This window comes from Lichenostomus cassidix, chromosome Z, assembly GCF_008360975.1.
Source record: "Lichenostomus cassidix isolate B80296 chromosome Z, HeHo_3.0, whole genome shotgun sequence".
Taxonomy (NCBI): domain Eukaryota; kingdom Metazoa; phylum Chordata; class Aves; order Passeriformes; family Meliphagidae; genus Lichenostomus; species Lichenostomus cassidix.
In genome coordinates this window covers 2,481,611-2,501,196 of record NC_139511.1, presented here as the reverse complement: position 1 = coordinate 2,501,196, position 19,586 = coordinate 2,481,611, and positions in this window count along the sequence as shown.

Genomic DNA, 19,586 nt, shown 5'->3' with positions numbered 1-19,586 from the left:
TGTGAGGGTGGGGAGGACTTGCTGTCCAGAGAAGCTGTGGCTGCCCCTGGATCCCTGGCAGTGTCCAAGGCCAGTCTGGACAGAGCTTGGAGCAGCCTGGGACAGTGGGAGGTGTCCCTGCCATGGCAGGATGTGGGACAAGATTATTTATAACCCCTCCAGCCCAAACCATTCCATGATTCTATAACACCCAGTTTCAAATACGTTGTGCAGACACACAATATCTGAATATCTCTTTCAGGTTGAAAAAGTGAATATCCATGTCCTACAAAAATATTCACACCAGCTGAGTGAGGTGCACAGATTTCCACACAGTCAGCTGAAAGGGCTGTGCTCCACCTGTGCTGAGTCAGAGCTTCAGTCATGATGGATCCAGAGCTCTCCCACCTGCCACACAGACTAAATCTTGGCTGACACAGCTGCCAGCAGGCAGGCAGGCAGGCTCTGATGAAATCCTGGGTGCTGCAGGCTGCAGGAGCACAGCCTTGCCCCAGGTCCCCTGTGTAGGCACCTCGGGCAGCTGGGATTCAGATTTTCAGATTAGCCGAGTTCCCTTCAGTGGGAGATGACTAACTGAGTACAAGTTGTTCATTAGAAGAGACAATCATTGCCTCAGTGCAATATTCTTCCTGCTGGAGTGCTGCAAGGAGCTGTGTTCCACCAGAAAAACCCTTAAGAGAAACTCACACATCCCCACTCCTCTGGGGAGAAACAGAGCTGACTTCTCAGGGTGTAATCCAAAAACTGGGTTAAGTTAATACAAGAATATTCTTAAGGCTTGGTGTCCCATTTCCTCCATCACAAAACTCATTAAATCTGTTTGTAACCACAGGATTTCTTGGCTCTGGGCTCTGTTCCTACAGAGGATGCAGCTCCTTCTCTGTGTTCCAAGCCCTGGCTCATATTTGTAGAGTTTGACCTCTTGGTATGAAGGTAAAGGGAATTTGGGAGGCAGGGCAAGACTCCTCATATCAAATCTTGCCACCTTCAAGGCCTTTCTCCAACAATTACATAATTACAACCAACAATACCTCCAGATCTTCCCCCAGCTTGGCAAAAATGCCAGCTCTCCCTCCCTATTGTCATGCCAACATGGGCATCTGTCGTGTTCTGAACACACCAACACCCACAGAAAACTGATTTGGGCTTCTGTGAAGCCACCTCGACTTGCCAGAGTCACCTACTGAGTGTTTATTTCTGTCTTCCCCCGTCTTTGTCTTGGTTGTCTGTCATGCAGAGCTCTGAAGTGTCTCTGTTGCAGTCAAATTTTTGACAAGGAGGAGTTCAGATCTTCAGATGTTTCACGTGGGAATTGAGAATTACAGTGTCGTTTAAGTGAAACTCTCATCTCATCTCTGCTCATTCTCACCTACACAGGGGCATTAATGATCTCTTTTTCTGGCATATAAAATAAATTTTGGGTCTGGCAGACATGAAAATGATTATCCCCAGCCCAAGACCCTTGATCTCTAAGGGCAAACTCTTATCATTTTTTTTTCCCCCAAGACTTATTCACGCTTTTATGCTCTGAATGACAGAAGTGTGAGGTTCACTTGGTTGTTTTACAGGTTTAGGAATAAAAAAGGGCAAACAACATGTGGGGGAAACTTACAAAAATGCTCAGAGCTGCAGGGAAAAGGTCACTGGAGCAAATAGCAGAGGAAGATCCTCAAATGAGAGAGAGATGGTGAGAGTTTTGGTAGGATAGAGACAGCAGAAAGTCAAGGAAGAGATCATTGCTTTATGCAAGGAAACCAGAATGACTCACGTGCCTGTTGGAAATAACTGGAATAATTAAGCAGCCTCTGAAGAGTGGCTCTTTTTGGAGCCATGGGTCCAAAAAAACCAAAACAAACCAAACCCAAAAAATCAACCAGACAAAAACAAACAACAACAAAAAAACTAAACCAAAAGAAACCCCAAAACTAAAAAAAACCTCAAAAAACCCCAAAAAAACAAAACAAAAAACCCCTAAAACCCCAAAACCAAACAAAAAACAGACCAAAACCCCAAAAAACTCCCACAAAACCAAAACCAAACAAAACCAACCAACCAACCAAAAAACCCAACAACAAAAAACTAAACAAAACCCAAAAACCAAACAAATAAAACCCCACAAAAACCCCCCAAGATAAAAAAAACCAACCAAACCAAACCAAAAACACAAAACAAAAATACCAAAGCAAACCAAACCAAAAACACAAAAAACCAAACCAAACCAAGAAAAGCCAAGAAAACTCCCAACCAACGACCAACCAACCAAGTAACCAACAAACCAACCACCCCCCCAAAAAACAACAAACCAAACCAAAAAAAAAAAAAAAAAAAAAAATCAAACCACCAAAATCTCACAGAAATCCAGAGATATCATGTAGTTTGACTGAATCTGAGCACCACGACACCAAACCTAAACATCTCAGACATGGGGAGGACATTTTTCCAGCCCTCAACATGCTTTCAGCTCCCTGGGTTTGACATTCCAAGTGTGACTCAGGGATTACTGAGCATTAGGAGGAAATCTGCCTGAGCATGGCAACGGCGTTTGCAATTTCATAAATATTCCAGCTGGGTTTTCGTGGTGAAGAGTGTCTTTTTCAAGGATGTGCACGGCCTGTGAATTGATTATCTCCACCTAATGCTCTTCTTCAGAGCTCCTACTCAGCTGCAGAGTGGAAAACAGTTGATCAGAACCAACTATTTCATAACAGAGGAAAGCAGATGGGAGAGCATGTGCAAGTAGGTGTTAAATAGAATAAGTGAGAGGCATTTACCTGTTTTATCACAGAAAGGCATCCTTACCCAAGACACAGGAAGGTGTTTCATTGCTGATTTGTCCAATTTGTCCAATTTTGAAAGACTTTTTGGCAACAGCTTTGGGATTTAGTCCAGAACATACTGATATGGGTCACCACAAGAGGCTGACATATTTTATTTTCTCCCCTCACCACTACCCTTTATGTTCATAGTTCAGAGGGAAAAATATAGTAAATTTAGGAGTGGACCTATTGTTATGTAGCTGCAGGATGAGTTGTTTACAAGCTGCAAAACTGGGAACAACAGTAATTTGATAATATTGAAATTACTGGACTACTTCTGGGTTTTCTAATTAGCTGAGACTGGTTCAGTTTCAACCAAGGTACTGATACTCCATAATTGCTGATGTCCTGAAGCCTGAAGACCACCACAAAATCCTGGAAATTCAGTCTGAAATGCTGGTGTTTGATATGAGAAGGAGCAGCCTGTGCACGTTAAAGGCCAAATGAATGTATTTTCATGCTTCCATCTCAATTTTCAGCACTTTTAATGTATTAATTCTTGCTGTAAATGTGCTTGCAACAAGCCCTTGATGAGTAACAAAGGGATTTTTTTTCATAAACCTTATAGATTATGTACAGTAGCCCATTATGCTACCTCTTTTTTTTTGTTGTTGTTGTTATTATGTTTGGATCAGCAGGGATTTTTAAGATTTGTAAACATTTGTTTTGTGGGATTTCTATTTATTTATTTATTTATTTATTTATTTATTTAAGTTAAAGAATCAGTGTTATGCAAGCAGGAAGGCTATTTTGAGGTGGATAAGTAAGAATGCACAGTGTGGAAGGAGACGCTGCTGAGGCCTGAGAATATTTAAAACATTGAAAAACTCCATCATCTTTAACTACTCATTATTTTCCTACACTTTAAGTCAATGAGCTTTAATCTGGAGTTATTTGGTGCAGAGCAGTTTCCAGCAATGCACTGTAATGAACAAAATGTTTTGCTCTGCAAATTCCTTTCAAACGCTGATGCGCATAGCGTTGGTAGGCTAATTGCACATTTCTGGGAATTATTTTATTCTCCTGCCTTGAGTACTTCAGAGACGACTTTGTCACATGAAACTCAAGTCCTGTTGTGCAATAATGCAGCATTACCAAGCAGCCTGAAGTTTTCTCCTTGGGGGCAGCTCTGATCTCTGGGACAGGAACAGGACCCAGGGAATGGCTGGAGCTGTCTCAGGGCAGGATTAGGTTGGAAATCAGGCAAAATTCTTCCCCCAGAGGGTGCTGGCACTGCCCAGGCTCCCCAGGGAATGGGCACAGCCCCAGAGCTCCAGGAGGGTTTGGACAGCTCTACCAGGTGGGATTGTTGGGGTGTCTGGGCAGGAGTTGGGCTCCACCATCCCTGGGGATCCTCAGGATGGTCTAACGATTGCTTCTGTTCAACAGTGTGGTTAAATGACAATATTTTCTCTTATATTACCCTTGTTCAGTATTTTGCCATGACAGAGAGCAGGGTGTTTGTGTCATATTTGCATTTCAACCTTTTTTCTCCATCTTTCTCCTAGACAGAAGTTTTGGAGAAGTTTTGCATCTTGACTGGGTGACGTCAATATCCTAATGTTCAGTAATTCTTAAACTGGTGCTTTTAGGGAAATCACAGACAAAAAGTGTTTTTTGTTAGCATAAAATCATAAAATCAAGGAATGACAGAAAGTTTTGGGCTGGAAGAGACCTTAAAGCCCATCCAGTGCCACCCCTGCCCTGGCAGGGACACCTCCCACTGTCCCAGGCTGCTCCAAGCCCCAGTGTCCATCCTGGCCTTGGACACTGCCAGGGATCCAGGGGCACCACAGCTTCTCTGTCACCCTGTGCCAGGGCCTCAAACCCTCATTGTGAGGGTAAAGATGAACCCTCTGGCATCCCAATATGACAAGATTATCAGCTTTTAGACACATTGCATTTTATTGTATATGGCAACAGGAAATACATAATTTGAATGTAAGCAGAAATGCAACAGAAACATATCAATAATGCCTCAAAAACCCCCAACAACCAAAAAAACCCCAAACAAACAAACAAAAAAACCAAAACAAACCAAAAGGTCCCACCAAAAAACCCTTCAATAGATTAAAAAATAAAAGAACCCAAATGCCCATCATGTCCACAGTAACAACATTATTTCTCTCCCTTAAATACAATTTCTAGTGCAAGTTTGCTGACTAAGAACAGAGTATTTTATTGATCCCATGTAATGGATAGCAGATCTGAATTTTAGTCCACAGAATCCCAGGATATTTGGGATTGGAGGGACCTCTGGAGCTCCCCCAGCCCAAGGGTCCCTGGAGCAGTGACCCAGCAAGGTGTCCAGCTGGGTTGGCATGTCTCCAGACAGGGACACTCCAGCCCTCCCTGGGCAGCTGTTCCAGGGCTCTGCCCCTCCATGGAAAGCTCTTCCTGCTGCTGGGCTGGAATTGCTGTGCTTTATTTTCTGGCCATGGCTGCTCATGCTGTCCCTGGCACCTCTGAAAAGCTGATAAGGATATCCTGCTTGGCTTTTGATTAGAAATTTGTTCTTTGTTAACAGATGGTCTCTAAGGATGATGAGGTGCAATTAATGAAAAAAAGAGATTTCCCTGGAGGTGTTTTTGGTTTAGTTCCTTTTCCTCAATCAATCTTAGGGATCAGAGCAAACCCTGTAGTGTCCTGTAAGGGAGGTTGAGGAGTTGTGGGGAAACTGGAAATTATTTTTTGCCTTGTAGGTAAAGAGGATGGTCATTCCCCTGTTGTGTCACAGTAAATGATCACCACTGTGGAAAAATCCAGAAAATTGGGGTTTGTGGAGAATATGTAAGCTCGTATTAATACTGAGATTCTTCACACAGAATATTTTGATTATCTTTTTTAACTTACAGAAGAATGTGCAAATTGTTCTCCTCTGGTCAAACTTCTGACATCTGCAGGGAGACAACATGACTAACACAACCAGGATGTTATTTATTTTAGACTTCAGCCTTACATTAATTTTTATGCCAGCAGAGACCTTCAGTACTAGGCTTCACTGAAGTCACTTCAATGCAATACATAATTCAGGAGAGGTTTTACAGCTTTATATATCTGTTTACTTATACCTGCATGCTCTCCTTTTATATTTGTACACAGATATTTCACTTCTGGAATACTTTTGCAGAACTTTATTCTGAAGGTGTTTATTTGAAATGGTCAATAAATAACCTGTGAGTAAGTGTGTGAAATTATTCCTCATCCTGCTACAAAAATGTATAAATTAGAATCACATAACAGATTTCAGAAAAGTCTATACTGGAATGCAAAGCAGTTTATTTTTGACAGGAAACACTTTTAGGCATCTAACACATTCATTTTTACTTGTCATCAAAATAATTCTTGGGGAAAAGAAGTTTTAAAGCAGCTGCTGTCTCTTCTTTTCTTTCTGTGGGCTTTCAAGATTTGCTTAATTTATCCAGGGGGAGACTCTAGGTAGACTCCTGATCACAAGTAGAAGAGAATATGCATTATTCAATAGATTGACCTATATGCAAATGAGCAGAGCATAAACATTTTAATCTAAAAATTATTTTTCTTAAATAGTGTTGAAACCGCCAAAGCTGTGCCTCTGAAGTGCACAAAATAATATTGGCTTTAATGAATTGGTTCTGAGTGGTGTTTTGGGACAACACAGCCTGATGGATCGAGCTGTGGTCTGAGAATTGCAAACCCTGGACTCCTACTCCTGGTCCTGACTTTCTGCCAGAAGGAAATCATAACCCTTTTGAGCTAAACTTCCCTTTTCTGGTTAAAATTGTTGATTATATCGCTGCAAAGTGTTGTTGAAAATGCTGGTTAATGCATTTATGTGTTTAATTCACACATGTGAATGATTACAACATGTATCTCTTCATATGTGCATCTGCATGAAGCCATGGAACACATTAATCTCACTCAAAGAGGTGTAATTTTCCTTGTAAAACTAATTGGATGTTTCCATTCTGAATGTCCTCTGGTGTGTTTTTACAGATGTAAATTTACAGATTAAACACTTCTGTGTTCTCAGTCAGTGAGGAACCATATGTTAATCAAATGTTTCCTTGAATAGTGGGATGAAAATAAGGACAAAGGATGGTGTATTGTTCCTATATGATTAAATTTGAAAAATTAAGTGATCCTCCTCAGAATTTTGCTGGGATTGCACACAAAGAACTGTTTTTTCCCTCTCATTTCCCTAATTATTTCTGAACCTAATAACAGAAAGCTGTCTCATTTTTCCTCATTTTTATAGCAACTTGTTTGATGAGTTCTGGGGTTTTTTCAAATTAATTTTATCTTTCTTTCTTAATAAATTGTGTAGAGTTTTCTTTAATAAAGATCATATTTTAAAAGTTGGCAAAACCCCCTCTTTCTCCTCATAACACCTTGAAAAATACAGGTAATCATGTTATACAACATTGAGCAGTCTAATATTTTGAAGGTCACAGAAGATATATATATAGAGAGAGAGAGAGAGAGAAAGCTTCAAATTCAGCAGAAAGTACATCTGGTGATATATCTCTCCCAGTCACTTTCATCTCAATAAATCCCAGCCTACTAAAAAGCCAGAAAGTGATAGACATCTGCAGAGATTGCATCACCCCAGACCATGATAAACTGAAATCCAGAAATAAGGAAATGCAAGGACCTAGAAATTTCAGTCCACATCCTTTGCAAAAGAGTGAAATGGATTAGCTAGTTTAGGTTAGGCTTTTTTTCTCCCTCTGCAGCTCTCACTGCCATATTTCTTCTTTGGAAATACTGCCATGCTTATCAAAATTTCATTTAGTTCCTAGGATGTGAATGGGATTTGTTTGTTTGTTTGTTTGTTTTTGGGGTTTTTTTGATTGTTTGTTTCATTGTTTTTCTGGTTTTTGGTTGGTTGATTGGTTTTGTTTTGGTTTTTGGGTTTTTTTTGGTTGGTTGATTTTTTGGTTTTGGTTTTTTGTTTGTTTGATTTTTTGTTTTGGTTTTAATTTAGGTTTTGATTTTGGTTTTTTTTCTGAGCCTTTAAATCTCTGAGTACTCATTTGCTCTGCTCTAATGAAAGCAGACATTAACCTTTCAGAAATCCCTTCCATCCCAAACTCCCAGGGTATGTGCTTTTCATGACAGAGATCCAGATCCATATTGAGAAATAAACATGGAGTAAAAAGTCCCATAGGAAATGAAACTGAGGAGACTGAGGAAAATGCCTTTATCTGGGTCTTTTATTATATTCCTGGCAAATTGTCTTTCTTTGAGTCTGTTTCTGTCTTTTCTGTCTCTGTCATGGAATCATAGAATGGTTTGGGTTGTAAGAAACCTAAAAGACTTCTTTAACCTCTTCAGCCTTCCATAATATAACAGAACAACTCATTTAGCTATTTTCTGTTTTTTTCTTCCTTCAATATACTTTCCTTTGTGCACACAAATATAAACTCCCAACCCAGCAATACAAATTCCAGAAGAATTAAAGGAGAACAGCTGGATGTATTGCAGTTTAGAATTTATCCCGAATTGTATTTGGTAATTTCTACTGGTTTACAGCCCTCACTCTGGTTTTTACTGCTGCATAAAGTCTCAATTGGTCACAAAATCAGTTTTCTCTAGGTGGTTGATTTAACCTCCCTGCTCACTTCAGTCCTTCAGGCTGGGCTCTGGTGTTCCATACAGCAATTGAAATATTTTGATGCAAAAACACTGCTTCATCTGGTTTTTTTTTTGGGTTTTTTTGGGTTTTTTTTGGGTTTGTATGTATTGTTGCTCTTCCATAGAGGAAAAAACTCCAGTTCTAGAGCATTTTAATTCCCATAAAAACTTTGTTTAGTAGCCCATCTGTCCATGCCTGAAGTTTAGTGTGTCTGTCTTCTTCCCTTCAGGCAATACATGTACCACTACCTCTTATACTTAATAAATTATCTGTCTTTAAAATTATCTGTCTTTAAAATGGCCATCAAGTTTCTGGTTTGTTGGTGTTGACAAAACAGAAGGTGGAACAAGCAAATTTAAGTTCCAGACATCTCATTGCACACTCTTTATGTCTTTTATGGGATTTTTATTTTAATTTTATAAAACTGAAACAAACACCTCTCTGTATAAGAAGCAAAATCTGCAGCCTTGTTGCTCAGGGATATTAAATAATAAGTTTCTTACATAAGACAGAAAAAGATTCAAGATTTAAAATGCCTCCAGAAACTTCTGTTCTGCTTGCAAACTCATCCCCCACGCTGCTGTTCTTTAATAAAAAATAATAAATTTTGTAGGCACTTCTTCCTCCAACAGGAATCCCTGGTGGAAAAAGGAAACAAATATCCACGCAATCCTTCCTGCTGCCCGCTGTTGAGGTGAATATTCTCCACCTGGGGTAAACTTCTCACAGCTCTTTAACATTCACTGAGATAAACCACTTTTCTGCCCAAAGCTCCAAGCTTGCTCATGTCTAAATCCCCAGAATAAAAGCATAAAGTACATGCTGGACTCTGCAGCTGCTCCTGACTCCACACCTGAAGGAAGTCTAGCTTGGTAACTTTTGCAGTTTCTCACACAAAACTCGTTGTTCCCAGTTTTCATTACGGCCAAGGATGCCAGGAGTGGTAATTGAATTATTTTCCCACTTTTTTCTACCCTTAAAGCTCTGCTTCAGTGAGGTGTTGGTTATGCCATGAGCAGCAGGGGTGGAGGAAAGGCAGAGCTCATCAGCTGTGTGTTTGTCATTCCAGAGAAGAAGCCTGGGAGTATCAATCACTCAGCTTCGTTGTTTTCAGACAATTTCTGTGCAATGACTGTTCGTTCTCAGCTGCAAATGCACCTTTTCAAGATGATTTTTTAAAAGAGACATATTTTCTAGAAGCCTGGAGGAACAGCAATTATAGAACAGAAAAAAAATTAATTCCTATTGCAAAGTTCCCTCTTGGATTAATAAAAATCTTGCTGATGGAGGAATTTGAAGTACTGCGATTTTATTTCTCATGGGAATACAAATTTCAGGTGCTTCCTCCAAAGTCACTTCACTCAGAAAGCCCAAGTTGTTGAATGAATTCCACTGTGCTCTCACATCTTGCCCTGAGTTCAAAGCAGGCAGATGGAGCTCAAGAGAAACCATGAGGGAAAGAGGTCAGAGAGATGAAGGTTCCACCCCATGGAGAGTGGAGTTTTAAATCTTTGAGAAAATCTGGTGAGAGGCTGGAGGTGATCTTTACAAATTCAAACAACTAATTAAAGTTTGGAGGCTCCTGCCAGACGAGTTTCCCATCTCTGCTCCCATGCCACTGACATGCATTGCTTTAGTTTGAAAAATAAATAAATCAGGATCTGCCTGTTTTACCCTGACTTTCTGCCTTTCACAGCCCAGGGGTTTATGTTTTATTCTTGTGGAAATCAGATGGTAAAGATGGGACAACGGATGCTGAGGATGTTTTTGAATACAGGGAATGCAGTGTTGTCCTGGGGAGCCAGAAACTCACTGGGTCCCAAAGCTCTGAACTGCTATGGAAATTAAAATTTCTGCTATCATTAGCTCACCTTCCACACAAAACCCTACTCTCTTTTCCCATCTCTTTCCCTGTAATCCTCCTCTGCCCTCAACCTTCCCATTTTCATGTTTCTATTCAAAAGAACTTGTGACTCTGGCACATAGGTTAAGGAATTATTTTGTCCATCTTTAATTATATTCATGAAAACTGTTTGAACAGAAAGACAAATTAAAGCTGTTCAAAAGTCTTGTGCTTTCAACAGTAAAAGGTCAGCCAATGAAAAAAGGAAAATTATATTATTTCTGTGAAAACACTGACACATTAAGCCTCACTGATTTAGTTCCTCAGACTGTCCTGTGTGGTTTTGATACAGTTGAGAGAGGTAGGAGGCAGCAAGAAAATAAATATTACTAAAAATAAATTCTACTATCCAAGTGCAAATATATCCAAATCATAAATTTTACAATATTATATGTGTATGTATGAGATACTACCAGGCATTGCTATATTTTTTTCTTTATTTATTTTTTTCTTTTCTTTTTACTCTGTTAAACTTGGAACTTTTATAACAAGGTCTGCCACTTGTGCACAGCTCCCATGTCCCCCTCCATCAGTGGAGGAGGTGGAAGGAAGGAGCTCTGGGGTGATTTGGGATCTGTTTATTCCAGCAGCATCTGAGAATTTGTTCCACCAGACGAAAGAGAACAAGGAGATCTCACAGAATTTAGGGTAAGCTTCAAATATCAGCAGTGTGGGCAATACCCAGAACACTTTGTGGGCTCAGTTCCTCACAAAAAGCAGCTGTGGGAGCTTAAAGATTGAAATTTTGACTATATTCAGGTCACATGAGAAGGTACAAAATCAGAGTGGGAGACACTGATTTTATATAAACTTTTTTAAAAAATAAACTTCAGCTTACATGTCTGGAATGATGCCTCCTCCATGGTCTACAGGTACACAAAATAGCAAATGGATTATATTGGGACAGTAGGAAAAGTACCAAAAAGGAGAAATGAAGAAATCTTCAATAAAATATTTTACTGGAGCTAGAAAACGTGCCACTTCTTTAATTTGTACATCAATCAGGAGGGAACCAATTTATTCTTTTTTTTTTTTCAGAGTCTGTGAAATTTTTGCAGAGTATTGATAACATCAGTCACAAGCAATGTAAGAAACTATAGGACAAAAAAAAAATAAACAAAATATCAACGTAGTACCTCAAGAGAGATGTTCTTTCTGCTTCTGCCTTAGTTGTACAGGACGTTTCTGGTGTTGATGATTTGATTACAGTTTGATTACAGTTCCTAACACACAAAGCATCTGGTTATAAAAAGGGCTTAAAAGAACACTTTCCCTGGTAGGAAACTGGTGGGAGAAGATGATGGATTGTATGAAAGAATAAAGTGTGGGGAAAGGGATGAAAGAGAAGATAAGGTGAAGGGAAGGAAGAAGAAGGAAAGGAGAAAAAGTTAAATAGCAGTTGCCTTAATATATATCTGAGGAAAAGGTAAAAATATTGGAAGAATGTAGAGGAAATTGGCAGAAGGATCTCAAAACACAGGGAGGAAGCAAGGGCAGAAATCTAGGGGAGTCAGCAGAAAATTGTCCCTTCCCCATCAGAAAGAATCCACACAAGGACAACAAAGATAAATGCTACTAAATTATCCCCGACTGTCATAAAAAATTATCAACTTTGCCAACTTTTTGCCTATTAGCTCTTATCAGTAAACAACCAAAAATCCTGCCCTCGTTATTTTGGACTTGATTCACCCCAGGCATCTTGCCATCACATCTGAAAAATTCCCTTTTCTTGCTTTGCATGGTCATACTGCTCAGACCAGTCTGCACTGCCCTCTGAAAAAAAGGGACCTCCTTCCTTACTGTTCATATAAAATAAACATAAACCAGAATATAAGCTATTTAGATAATTCTGAGGAGAGGTTTGATGAGGGAACTCACAATTAGTTTAACCCTAATGTTAACAACTATTGAGCACGTGAAAGATTTTAGCAGAAGGGAGCTGAGTGCCTTGAGAGATTTTCCTAGCAGGGAGTTCACACTATTAGACTTAATTCTTCCTATGGATGTGTGAATTACATTTTTTTTTCCCTGCTAGTTGGATAATAAGGCAATAAAGCTTTCTGATGTGTTAATGTGTCAGATTGGAATGTGTTGAGCTGGGTGATGAAGATGATTTAAAAAGAGGTTTTCCAATAGGGAAGTTGGGCTGCCTGTAACCAGTGGTTTGAAAACACAGCAAAGGTAATGGACCATTAATGATGATGGAATGATGTAACTGAACTGATTGAATAGGGCTTTGTGTGGGATGGTAATATACAGTATAATTTGTACAGGCTGCATTTTGTTGAGTTCTCAAATGATACTTTCATTTTTGAGATGTGTCCTCATGATTTTTTAAAAGATTTTCTTGTTTTCCATCCTTTTGTAAAATACCAAGGCAGTACTTGCAGCAAGCTAGCAAAACATTGCTTTAACAAACACAGAATTAGTTCTAGATACAAAATGATATTAACCATGAATACAGATTGCCACTGGCATACATCTAGACCTGTTTTCTAATTACTTCCTTCAATTAGCCAAAATAAACAGAAGTCAGACTGCATGAATATAATGTCAGTTCAATCCAACTGTCACCTGGTCACTGAAGCAACTATACTTTTGATTTACAAGCTATTTGATTTCACTTCATTTCACTGTGTTACTCCCTTCAGCAATCACTTTCAACTGACAAGGAACAGCCCTGAAAAGAGTTGAGATATATCTTTAGATAGATAGATAGGTAGATGGATATAGATATAGATGATATAGATAGGTATAGCCATAGATAGATATAGATATAGATATAGATATAGATATAGATATAGATAGATGTAGATGATATAGATATCGATATAGATATAGATATAGATGATATAGATGATTAGATATAGATATAGATATAGATGATATAGATAGGTAGATAGATATAGATATACACACTTGCCATGGATATCACCAGAGAGTTGTAAGACTCCTATTTTGCAGGAAATTCTATTTGCTTGACACTTTTATCTCCTATTTTGCAGGAAATTCTATTTGCTTGATACTTTTATCATTCTATCTACTCATGCTTTACCAAGCACACGCTAGTAACAAGAGTAACAAAATAGTTCCAACATCTAAAAAAGAAGCTCACTCAGAAGTGAGGGAATGACTAGGCCCAGAATCCTTAATGTGGCATTTAAAGCCTCTCATGTAGGTGGAAAGAAAACCAATAACGTGGTGGTCCAGAGACACAAACTTAAAACATGAAACAGGACTTTAAATGCCAGCTTGTTTGAGAAGGGACCAGAAATCAATGGTGTTGATAGCACATAACATTTAGAAAATAAGTCCTGAAAACAAATACTGGGATGCAGGATCATGGAATCATGGAAAGGTTTAGGTTGGGAGGGACCTTAGGGTTCATTCCACCCCTGCCCTGGCAGGGACACCTCCCACTGTCCCAGGCTGCTCCAAGCCCCAGTGTCCAACCTGGCCTTGGACACTGCCAGGGATCCAGGGGCAGCCACAGCTTCTCTGTCACCCTGTGCCAGGGCCTGCCCACCCTGCCAGGGAACAATTCCTTCCCAATATCCATCCATCCCTGCCCTCTGGCAGTTTGCAGCCATTCCCTGTGTCCTGTCACTCCATCCCCTGTCAATAGTCTCTCTCCATGTTTCCTGCAGCTCCTTCAGGCACTGAAGGCCACACTGAGGTCACCCCAGAGCTTCTCCTCTGCAGGCTGAGCAATGCCAGCTCTGCCAGCAGAGCTGCTCCACACTCTGCTCCTGCTGGAGCTCCTCTGGCCTGCCTGCAGAGCTGCAGCTCCTTCCTAAAGGAAGAACAGACCTTTAGATATTTAAAAAACAGTGGAAAGGTTGGATTTGAAGTGCTGGTGGTATGAGGAAGATTTTTGCAGGTGGAAGATCCATGGGAAGAAATGTGCAGCAAATTTGGCAATTATTACATCCACTTGGAGCCCTGAATTTGAGGGCTTTGCATCCCAAAATCTGCTTTCCCTTGGCAGCCATCAGGCTGTGCTTCATTGTGTTGTGTCAAACGGGGCAGCAAAAGCTCAGCAATCAATAACACACACCCGAGGGAGAGTGACACGTTACTATCCCAGTAAAACAGGTGTAAACTGATGCTCTTTTACAAAAAAAACACAAACCAAAAAGAAACAGGTGCCTTCTCTCCCCTTTTGGATGCAGAAATGAGACTTCTGCTCTAGAGCTACATGAACAACCAAGAAGATTCTATGGTGAGTTTTCCAGCCCAACTCTATAGAAAGCCTTGAAAATATTTCCATCACTGGGTATATCTGAACCTGGAGAGTGCGAGAAAACAGACTGCAGATTTGAGGGTAAAAGAGAATCACCTGTGCATAAATCATAAACAAATGGCAAATATTGGCTTCATAAAACAAGAAATCTTTAAAATTTTCTGATGGAAAAGAGAAGATTAGGATAAGCAATGGCAGGAATACAAATCCACCCATGTATTTTGCTTTGAGTATTTCAAGGTTACTCGAATTTCTGTAAAAATAAAAAATAAAAAAAAAGGTTTTATACATATTTAATAGATAAAAATTAAGAGAGCTCTAGCTATCAGATGTTGCCTTGGGCTTTGGATGTTTCTTTGGCATACCCAGACATTTTGAAAAAAAAAACCCAGTAAAATTAAACTACAAAATCTGATAGAATAAAAAAATGAAGCAAAAGGAAAATTAATAAAGGACACAGATATTAAACCATAAAAATCCCCCATGTTTAGGGCTCACTGAAGCCTTTTGTATGTTTACAGATGACATGCTGTATTAACAACCTGAAGTAATTGGATAAACACCACTAAACTACTAACTTCTGGGGTAAATCTGAACATATTGAAATAAACTGCTTCCAAATCAGGAAGGAGAGCTCCACCGTGCAGAGAGCAAACATATTCATATTGGCAGCTCTAAGTGCAGAAATGGAGATTGGATTGTTAATAACACAGCTAGTAAAAGACAGACATGTTTATCTGAGCACTGATAATGCAGTTTATGATATACTTTATCTGTTGAGCACAAAGTGTGAAATGCTGTGGGGGAGCTAATAGTATGAAATATGATTAATCAACATGCAGCAAGGAAAGCATCTGCTGTATAAAAAAAGTGTCCAGTAAAACATTATATAAAGTGTGGTAAAAATAAAAACAAACAGTTGAAGTCAGATTGCTAGTGTATGGGAAGTTAAATAAAGACGAAGGAAAAGAAGGTTAATAAATATAGATCAAAGCAAAATTGCAGATTTATTGATGAAAATAATCTGAGGAAGAAGCCCAAAACCACTGTGACAATGAAAACTGATATTTAGCATAACTGAGAGTTTAACACTACTTTTCTATTGCTAGGATGTAATCCATGCACCCTACCAGAGAAAATCAATTACTACTAAACCATGTATTTGTGGCTCAGGAAAGGTGCTGCTTGAAAGAAAAATTGAGTAATCTGAATCCCTCTTACTTTATCATCTGTGCATGGCACAGCAGAAAGATTCCTCTCACAAGTAATCATATATATAATCCCATTATATCAGCTGTGACTCTACATAAGTTACACGTACAGTGTGGCCTATTTTAAAATATATCTACTTTTTGAAATAGACTGTATGTGTCAGAAATTCTGGCAGGAATTGGGGTGCCTGTTTCACAGGTTTTGAGGGATGCAACCAAATGAACACAAAAATGTTTGCTTTTTACTCATCCTGTTGCTTTTAGTGAAAGAATTTCTTTCCATAAATAGTTGCAAGCAATTGACAATATGTTTTAAATTTTATTCAACTGAAATCACAGCTTCTTTTTTATTTATTTTATTTTTTTAGTAGCTTTTTATAATTGCAGTTTAGTCTCTCTGCTTTCACTAGGAGGTGTTCCAGACTGTTCTTCCAATCATGGAACAGCTCAAGATCAGACTTGGACAGAGAAAAGTGAGAATCCACCTCTGGAAATTTCAGGGCTCCCATTGTCCCATTAGTAATTGTTGCAATCCTGGGAATTCATCAGTGCAGATTTCATCAGTGTGCAATTATGAAGGTGCTGGATGCCATTATTTAGTGAGAAATAACTTAACAATGAGCTTGGAGATTCTTTTTGGGGTCTCACCTGGCAAGACCTGCAAGCCCTCAAACCATGGAAATGCTGCAGAGCAATGTGGTACCTAAAGAATGGTGAAAACACTTGAGTTCAGATTCTTGCTGCCTGTGGAATTTAAAGCAAAAAAACCAGAAAACAACTAAACAAGCAACTTTTCCAAGATAAAGAAGTTGAAATGTTCATGCCAACCTACCAAACCATCAGGAAAAATTTGTGCCACTGATCAGCCTGCTGGTAGGTTTGAGATAAGGAGTGTCCAAAGGAGGGAAGGAGCAGAAAGGTGAAATTACATTTAATCAGATTTGGTCAGGTGGATCTTATTTCAAAGAAGAAAATCAAAGTCTATAATTCATGCAGAGAAAAAAAGTGTGGGAAGAAATAATCTGTGTCTAAACTTCAAGAACTTTCCAGAAAGCTGAAGAGGGAGCAACAGAAGTGCTTTGAAAACAATGAGGATGGAAGATGCCACTGACTTTGATTTAAAGAAGCTGAAAAGTGTAAGTCAGCAGGGTTGGGTTCACTTATCCTTCCTGTAACTCTGCAGACTCAGAGGCAATAAGTTTACATCCAGTAATTAATAATATAGAGGTAGAACTCACACAGGGGAGATTTATGTTTAGATAACTAAAGCTGGGGTGACCCAATGGTGTAATCTTGCACAGAAAATGACAAGGACACAGTTGCTGCCATGCTCTTGTCTTTTTTAACTCACTGAGAGTTACTCCTGATGCAATTTTGATCTGTACCAGCCAGAAAAGTTCCTGGGCACAGGACAGCCCCATTAGATGCTATGAGCTCAAGCACATTTGGGAGGAAAGAAACTTGAATTGCATGAATGAAACCTGCCCAGCTTGTCCATTCTGGACTGAGAAAAAGCCTTGACCTATTTTATTTTTTTACAGGTAGAGCCAGTAAATCCCCCTTAGAGAGAATTCATGTTCTCTAAGAGCTGGGTACATTGAGCCCTGCTTTCCTAAGGACAGAGCTACTGTTGGAGATCTATTTTCAAGTCTAAGCAGTTGCAAAGAGCTGCTGAAGTTTTCCTCTTGGTTTGTGCAATTATAACATCTCCTTTTCTCTCATTTCCAGCAGTGCATGAGCTCAGCTTTCTTCATGCCCAAGGTATTTGCAGCCCATCTCCTCTCATCTCATCCCCATTTCTGTAAATAATAAAAAAATATAATAACATGTAAGACCTCTATTATCTGTGAAATTGGGAAGAATCAAGAGTTATTATTGAAGGGGAGATGCTGATAAACAGACAGCGATTAATAATTACAAGGAAACCAACCCAAATATGAAGAGCAGAAATAGGAAAATGGGGGACAATATGGGATATATTGTTCCTTTGACAATACAATAACTATATAATCTCTACTTGTCACCTCTCTGAAATCCACGTTGCTAAACTGATTTCACAATTGCTGCTATATGTTTGCAAGTTATTATAGTTTCCAAATACCTCCAATCTCAATTTAAGATCCTCAAGTCATTTCAACTGAAATAGTCTTTCTTGAATATTTTCTGAAAAACAGACACAAGAATAATTTAAAAACAACAGTGCTGATGAACACTGCTGTTAAATCCCATCTGGATGGATTTATTTAAATGCTAACTAACCATCCTTTGTAAAAGGATATATTAAGTACCTTTCAGGCTACCTTTCAATCAGTTTTGCCAGTTGGTCTGGAATAGTCAAGGATTTTACTGCAGTGGATTTACATTTATTTCTACACACATGTATATGTGAGAATGTGCCCTTCTGAGTTTGCAGAAAGGACAAAATGTCTGAAGGTGTTTATTTTCCTTGTTGTTTTTCAGGAGCTCTCTAACAGGTTGCCTTTACTTTAAGCATTATTAGACAAGACTTTTAAAATATCATAGTATTGCATTCTTTGCCAAGAAAAGATGATATTTTTTCTTTCTGTCCTATTAAGTACTTTATGTGGTCCATATTAATTTAAGTACTTCCTACTAAGCCTCAGTGTCTATGAAGGTGGGGCAGAAATAATGACATTTCTGTGCACTGACAGATTTAATTTGTTCACACTGGCACACCAATGGAATGACAAAATGTGGCTCTTCAGAAGCACTCTGTCTTAAAAGATTTTTTTTTTTTTCCTTGCAGGTGCTCTTACAGGACTTTGGTTTTAAAAGTCCTGACCCTGAGACAGGGTTTTCAAATCAATACCAAGCTGTGTTCCATGGATGTTCTCTCAGCTGGTGAGATCCTCTGGGCAAGAACAACTCCAAAGTGACCAAAAAAATGAGATAGAAGAACTGTCATTGCAGCTTGAGCTTATCAAAGGGCAAAGTGCACATTTGGAATACAAAACCATTTGTTTTTAACTCCACTTTGATACTTTCACATCATTACCTTCAGGAAAGGGTTGCTATTTGCTCAAGTGTGTTCTAACATTAAAAGAATGATGGGACAGCAATATATTTTAGTTTAAAACCCAGGGAATATGTTTTACCAATCGTTATTATTGTCATTTATTATTATTTACAGAAAGTGCTTCAAGATCTGAGTAGTCACATTTCCTCTCAGAAGTGCTGCAAAAGTCCAGCTTTGGTGTAAAATGTAAAATGTAAAAACTGCACTTTTCCAGAAAGCTGCAAAATTCTACAGGAAGAACAATTAAAAGCGAGCAGGCATCATTAATTACAGAGGCTGATACTGTGATCAAATGGCAGCATTTAGTGGCAAATTGTGCCTTATTTTTCTTCCTTCTCATGCCTGCTGCAGGCATGAAAGCAGATCTTTCTTACTTGCCCTGGGAGAGGCAGACAGAGATTCATTAAGCCTCTTTCTTAGCTCTAGAAAAAAAAAGAATTAGGCTTGCATCTTCAGAGTCAATCAGAATTTAATAGATGTAATGCTTCCTTCATTTTTTTTCTCTTTTTTTATGAGGTGGGCTCTTTGCAGAACCTCTCTGCCTGTCTCTCATTGCAGGAGTGTGGAGGACTTTGCATACAGAATGCAGCTCTTTAAACTCGTGTAGGTCAAGACCTTTAGGATTAATAAGTGGATTTGAGGTCTACAGCATCCCTGTGATTACATCTTCCATTTCCATGTTCCACATGAATGAAACATCACCACAGACAAGCAGTAAACTCGCCTCTGTGTTTGATATTCTGTGTTTTGTGAGAGCTG